Raw genomic sequence first — 7273 nt, forward strand, 5'->3', positions numbered from 1 at the left:
CACATTTATGGCTTGATTTGCTTGTTGGTTCTCTCTGGGCCAGGCACGTCCTATTAAGGGAGCATTATGCCAGCCCATGCTTACTTTGGGATTTATCTGAAGGCAAACTGTATTAAATTATGGTGCTGCATTATTAACAGGACATATGGGCATCAGGCTTGAGAGAGAGAAGCTTAACAAGGACACACGAAAACAATCTTCCAGATCCTTCCTTCTCCTAATACATAATCCTGAGTGCAGGAAAGAGATAAAATAATGAAATGCCGTGCTGGAGGGCTGGGAGGGACAGGATGTTGTGGGACTGCTCTGAGAGGGCTCCATGTCCAGCCACCACCTCTGCTGCTCCTGCCCAGCACTTGTTTAAAACCAGAATATGGTTTTAAAATGTTCTCTGGCCTGAGAGGAGCACTGAAAAACATTTTCCCCCGCATTTTCTGTCAGGTTTATTCACTTGTCTGCTGTTACTTGCTGCAAAAACTGGGTGCAGTTCTGGGCTGCACAGTATGAGAAGAATAAAAAGCTGTTAGAGAGCATCCAAAGAAGGGAATGGGTAAGAGCTGAGCCCCAGCAATTGTGAGCTCTTGGGTTTAAAACCCTCAAAATCCTGGCACCAAAATTCACCAGCTCCTTCTCCACTTTTTCCCATAGGAACCCTGGCAAGAACCTGCTGGGCTCTGAAGTTCACAGCCAGCTGTTTCTGTGTGTGAAGCTCCCAGTGAAAGCCACGAGGTATTAAAGGCACTTTGGGGAAATCCAGGGAAACATTTGGATGGAGGCGCGAGTTCCGCCTGTGCCCATGCCTCAGCTGCCGGCAGGGAGCTCCTCCTCAGCAGCAGCTCCCACAGAAAGGAGATTGCAGTGGTGTCCCTTGAGGGATGAGGGATGAGCTGAGGGATGGCTCCTCATTCCCCCTTTCCAGCCTGGAATGACGCCGTGTCCCCCACCCTGGTGTGACACCCCTGGTGTGACATCCCTGGTGTGACACCCCTGGTGTGACACCCCTGATGTGACACCCCTGCTGTGACATCCCTGCTGTGACATCCCTGCTGTGACATCCCTGCTGTGACACCCCTGCTGTGACATCCCTGCTGTGACATCCCTGCTGTGACACCCCTGCTGTGACACCCCTGCTGTGACACCCCTGGTGTGACACCCCTGCTGTGACACCCCTGGTGTGACATCCCTGCTGTGACATCCCTGGTGTGACATCCCTGGTGTGACACCCCTGGTGTGACATCCCTGCTGTGACATCCCTGGTGTGACATCCCTGGTGTGACACCCCTGGTGTGACATCCCTGCTGTGACACCCCTGGTGTGACATCCCTGCTGTGACATCCCTGGTGTGACATCCCTGCTGTGACATCCCTGCTGAGACACCCCTGGTGTGACACCCCTGCTGTGACATCCCTGCTGTGACACCCCTGGTGTGACATCCCTGCTGTGACATCCCTGCTGTGACATCCCTGCTGTGACATCCCTGCTGTGACACCCCTGCTGTGACACCCCTGCTGTGACATCCCTGGTGTGACACCCCTGGTGTGACATCCCTGCTGAGACACCCCTGCTGTGACACCCCTGCTGTGACATCCCTGGTGTGACACCCCTGCTGTGACACCCCTGCTGTGACATCCCTGGTGTGACACCCCTGCTGTGACACCCCTGCTGTGACACCCCTGCTGTGACATCCCTGGTGTGACACCCCTGGTGTGACACCCCTGCTGTGACATCCCTGCTGAGACACCCCTGGTGTGACACCCCTGCTGTGACATCCCTGGTGTGACACCCCTGGTGTGACACCCCTGCTGTGACATCCCTGGTGTGACACCCCTGCTGTGACATCCCTGCTGTGACATCCCTGCTGTGACACCCCTGCTGTGACATCCCTGGTGTGACACCCCTGCTGTGACACCCCTGCTGTGACACCCCTGCTGTGACACCCCTGCTGTGACATCCCTGGTGTGACATCCCTGGTGTGACATCCCTGCTGTGACATCCCTGCTGTGACATCCCTGGTGTAACACCCCTGGTGTGACATCCCTGCTGTGACATCCCTGGTGTGACATCCCTGCTGTGACACCCCTGGTGTGACACCCCTGCTGTGACGTCCCCACTCCCCTGTGGTGCTCACCCTCACACTTCTCCATCAGGTTCTGTCTTCACCTTTATATTTTAAATGCTGATCCTTCCCCCCAGTATCAATCCCCGTTCTGCTGGGAAGACAGAGGAGAAGAAAGGATTTGCCTGAATGGTTTTTTGGGATTGCATTGGGAGTATTTGGTTGCATATTTGACTTGTTTGGGCAGTTCCCGACCTCCTGCCTGCTGTCATTTCTCGTTTCTCTGCTGCTAACAGGTGAGGACAAGAGCAGGACAGAGCCACCTGAGCAGGCTGAGGGTGCCTGAGCAGACAGATGGACAGAGCCCCAGAATGTCAGGGCAACGCTAGCTCATGTTGCTGGGGTTTGGAACACTTGAGCCCTCCCCCTCCTCCTCCTCCTTCTCCCCTCTGTGGGACTCTGGTTTTTCCCCACTTCCTACTTTGTTCTGCTCATCCCTTGGAAGATTTAACACCTGCTTCCCCTTCTGTTGAGCTTTATTTGTTTCTTGTCCATATCCTGGCCTCCCCTCCCTGCCACTTTTTCTCTGCTTGCCTTGGAAATTCCTGCATTTCTGGGTTTTCTCCAGTGAAAATATTTTCTTTCTTTTTGTTTGTTTGGGATTTTTTGTTTCATTTTTCCCGTTTTGTTTCGGTTTGGTTTTTACTTGTTTTCAATGGGGTTCTTAGGGGTTTGTTTGGGTTTTTTTTCTATGTTGCAGGCACAGAGGCTGCAGTGTGTGTGCCATCCCCTTTGGGCATTTTGGGGTAACCCTGTCACCCTTCTGCAGCACTTGAGGCTTCCCTGTGTTCCCAGCACATGAACAAGGTGTTTCTGCTTCTTTGCACTTCCCAGGTGAGTGGAATGCAGAGGTTTTGGGCTGGTGGCACCCAGCAGTCTGGAGGAGCACAGTGACTCACTCATTTTAATGCCATTTTTAATGCCTGTGTTTTCCATTCCAGCGCCCCAACTGGAGCTGCTCATGTGTCCTGACCCTGGGGCTGCCTGAATTGCTCTCTGTGCATCCTCCTGGCTCTCCTCTCAGTACAAACCCCCATTATCCTCCCAGCCAGGCCTCCCTGGCCCTGGCTCTTTGTTCTGAAGGAGGCTCCTCTGCTAATTCCTGTGTTTGACCTGGAGCTTTCCATCCTTCAGGGAACCTGTTGTCCATCTTCTGTGGAGGGCTTTCACTTGGCTTTGCCTCTTCATTATAATGAGTTTGTGGTGAGGAACAGCTCGTCTGGGAGCTGCTTTTAATACAAGAGAGGAGAGCAACAAGTGCCTTGTACCTTTTGTTCCACATCCCTGGGACGTGCCAACAACAAGCACTGCAGCTGTTTGCTGGGCTCAGTCGGTCCTGGCCATCCCAGCAGGGTTTGCCACGCTTTTGTGGGTGCTAATCAGGCAGTGAGCACATCCAGCACGCTTCTCCTGCTTCCCTGGGGGCTCAGAGTGCCAGGAAAACACTCCTTGGGCTGGGGGCTGCTTGGAGAGCCCAGCAAACACACACCAAGCCCAGCCCTGCCTTGCCTGGCGCTCCAGAGGGAGGAATTTTCCTTCTCCTGGCTTCAGCTGTCCAGGAGAGCAGGGAGGGGAGCCCTGGCTGTGTGCAGTGGTGCCAGTGGGCTGGAGAAGGGACTGTCTTGCCTGTCCCCTGTCCCAGGCTCCTGGCAGAGGAGCCTCAGCCTGGGGAAGTGGCAGGGAAGGGCTGGCAGAGGGGCTCTGCTCCCTGCCATCACCACGGGATGGCTTCCAGGTGGAAGAGGGCAGGGCTGGATGGGATATTGGGCAGGAATTGTTCCCTGGGAGGGTGGGCAGGCCCTGGCACAGGGTGCCCAGAGCAGCTGTGGCTGCCCCTGGATCCCTGGCAGTGCCCAAGGCCAGGCTGGACACTGGGGCTTGGAGCAGCCTGGGATAGTGGGAGCTGTCCCTGCCATGGCAGGGGTGGCACTGGATGGGCTGTAAGGTCCCTTCCAACCCAAGGAATGTTTTCACAATTCTCTGACTCCACAACCCCCTGTCCAGCTGCCTTTCATGCAAAGTGGGTGTGAAATGACAACAGGACAGAGCTGACATAGAGCTGGGAGTGCTCACAGTGCATTGCTCAAGAAGATAAATCCTGAAATAGAGAGTGGTTTGTTGCTGGCATCAATTAATCAAAACAGACTTTATTAAAAAAAAAAAAATCACATCAGTGATCATGTACCTAATTTTTCACCATGTTGTGCTAAGGCTGCATCAATAAAAATGCAGAAATTGCAAATCCAGCAATATCTGGTGTGAGGCAGTGCCAGAATCATGCATTCACCTCCTGTGAGGTGCTGTGTGAGAATTTGTGACATACACAGATGGGAATTGCCCTCAGACTCCTGAGCTACCTTTCACTTGAATATCACTGAAATTACACCCCAGGGAGGAAAACCAAGGAATTTGGAAGGGAGACATTCCTGCCTTTGGCTGGAAAAGCTTTTCCCAGTGTAAGGCTCTATGAAATACGAAGCAAGGCCAATTAAAATATGAATGCAGGAGGTGCACAAAGCACTAGAGTGACAGTGACAGTAAGAGATGACAATTTGGGTGCTGGGGACAGGAATTCCTGGTGCAGTTCTTTCGTGACCTAGGTGGGAATTCCTTTTTCCATGTGCTGAACCTCTCTGCAGAACAGAGCAGGGAGGGGATAGCTGGGAAGTTGGGACAGCCAGCACTGCCATCAGGAGAGAGCTGCATTCCCAAGGGCTCCTGAGGAACCCAGCCAGGACAAACAGAGCAGCTGCCTCTTTTGGGACACTTTGGAAGTTTCCTCTTTGGGGAAGGGATGGCTTCCAGAAGGGATTCCCAAAGCAGCAGCCTTTACACCTGTGGCTGCAGCCATTCACCTGTTCCTGAGGCTCTCACATTCATTTTCCATCCAGGAGAGATGAACCAAAGGCGCTGCTGACATGGAGTGCTGAGATGTTCCCCAGGAGCAGCACTGCCCAGCCTGGAAGCTCTGGGTTAATTGAACCCCACAGCCTGATTGGAAGAGAGGGTTTGGGGAATTCAGAATTCATTTGAGCAGGTTTTGTTTCTCTCCTGGCTGTGCCTGACCCAGAGCCTTCATTTGCTGTCTGGGTTGAGGGAGGCAGAGGCAGCCTGGTGTCAGGGTGCCCAGGTGGGAGGAGGTCTCTGAAGCCAGGGAAGCTGAGGCCAAATTCCTGGAAATCAAAGCCTGAGTGGTTTGCAGTAAATGTTTTGTGCAGCTTTTGCAGGTGTTTCAGTGCCATAATCCTTTGCTCCAAAGGACCTGGAAGCTCATCCCACTCCAGGCCCTGCCATGGGGACACCTCTCTCTACCCCAGGCTGCTCCAGCCTGGCCTCAAGCACTGCCAGGGGTCTCTGAGCACCCTGTGCCAGGGCCTGCCCACCCTGCCAGGGAGGAATTCCTTCCCAATATCCCATCTAAACCCACCCTCTTGCCTTTGGCAGCCCTTCCCTGTGTCCCAAGCCCTTGTGAACAGCCTCTCTCCTTTTTACCTGCAGGTCCTGGAAGGCTGCAAATATGAAGTCCTTGCTGTCTTTATGAGGAATTCACAATTGACTGCACATTCTGTGGTGTTTTGGTGTCCCAAAAGAAGAGAATTAATATTAATCAACAGCCTGAAATGGGAATTTGTAAAAACCACCAAAAAAAAAAAAAAGAGAAAGAGCTTGTTTGAGATCTGTAATGATAATGTTCTTTCACAGCTGCTTTTGTGAGGGGGGAATAATTTAGCAGCACTAGAGCTGATGTTGACTCTCCAGTTTGTGGTGAAATTATGAAGTGAATGTTCCCTCCCGAGGACTCCAGAGCTGCTGATGGGAGCTGGAGGCACACTCTGGAGAGAGCCTGGAGTCTGCTGTGCTGCAGGATTGTAAATTGCTGCAATTTCACTGCACTGCCTCCATCCCATGGAAAACAGCATTCCACAAAAAAAGAAATTATGTGATTTTTTTTTTCTTTAAACTTTAGGAAAATAAATTTATGCTAAAATGACCTTATCTTTTATTTTTGCCCCCTACATATAACGTTGGATCCTATGTGACAATTTATCCACAGAAACACTTTTTTCTCCCCCTCCCCTACTCCTAATAGGAAATTTCTGCAGACAGAAAATCCTTAAATGTGAAAAGGCCAGAGGCTGGTACAAGCTAAACAGAGGAAGATTAAGATCAAATACAAAACCATGGTGTAACAAGATAAGAGGCAACACAGCTTCAGAGCAAAATATTTAGATAAGGATTATTTGGGACACTGCAGGGAGGGAAGAAAGGGGGTTGGAAGTTGAGGCTGTGCTTTTCCTCCTCGTGTTCCTCGTCCCCTCTCCAGCACCTGCCTTGGTTTGCTGTCCTTGGAGCTGCACAGAAAGTCTGTCCCTGAGCAAGGACAGTGCTGCAGAAGCCACCATGGAAAGGTGGAAACCTGGCTGCTTTTCCATGGGAACAATTCCCTGCTTTCCTACAGAGGGAGAACTGTGGGGTAACGACACCTGTGTCACAAATCTATTTATATACAGATTTTATAGAAAATACAGTTATAGAAATGATTTTACTCTAGATATGTAGAAATGCAAACACAAGACAGAAGAGAGTTGTTGTGGGTGTGAAGGTGTTTCCCAGACATTGCCCATTCAATCCTTAATTTTGTGACAGAAGCCAACATCATTGATTTTGCCTAAGGCATTTGACCAAAAGGGAATTATTTTTTTTTTTTTTAATATCTGCTGAGGAAAGCCATTTTAGGGGTAGCAGTTTCTTAAATAATTGGAGTGGAATTTGTTAGCATTGCCAGAAGGAGTGACCTTGTTGTTGTTATTTGCTAGCACAGAGCTCCAGGAGCATCTCAGGGCAGAGGAGATGTTACTTGTGGGACAATGAATCTGTTCTTTCCTGTGAGACAGGGCTCCCAGGGACAGGGTGGGATTGTTGGGGGTGGGTGTGTGTGCAGGGCTGGATTCGGTGATCCTTCCAGGCTGGGTTATTCTGTGTTCCCGTGGCACAGGAGGCTCAATGGGATGCCAGGAACAGCTGTAAGAGGCTGTGTGAGCCTTCCCAGGTGCAGGGCTGGCTCTGGATCCCTGCTGCAGGTGTACTCCTCATCTGGGGCTGAGGATGGGCTCTCAGATAAAAGCAGAGCTCCCTGCTTCCAGGGCTGAGCCTTAG

The sequence above is a fragment of the Pseudopodoces humilis genome, chromosome 2, assembly GCF_049639895.1.
Source record: "Pseudopodoces humilis isolate 2021_Gansu_Grassland_sample_001 chromosome 2, ASM4963989v1, whole genome shotgun sequence".
NCBI classification, from domain to species: Eukaryota; Metazoa; Chordata; class Aves; order Passeriformes; family Paridae; genus Pseudopodoces; species Pseudopodoces humilis.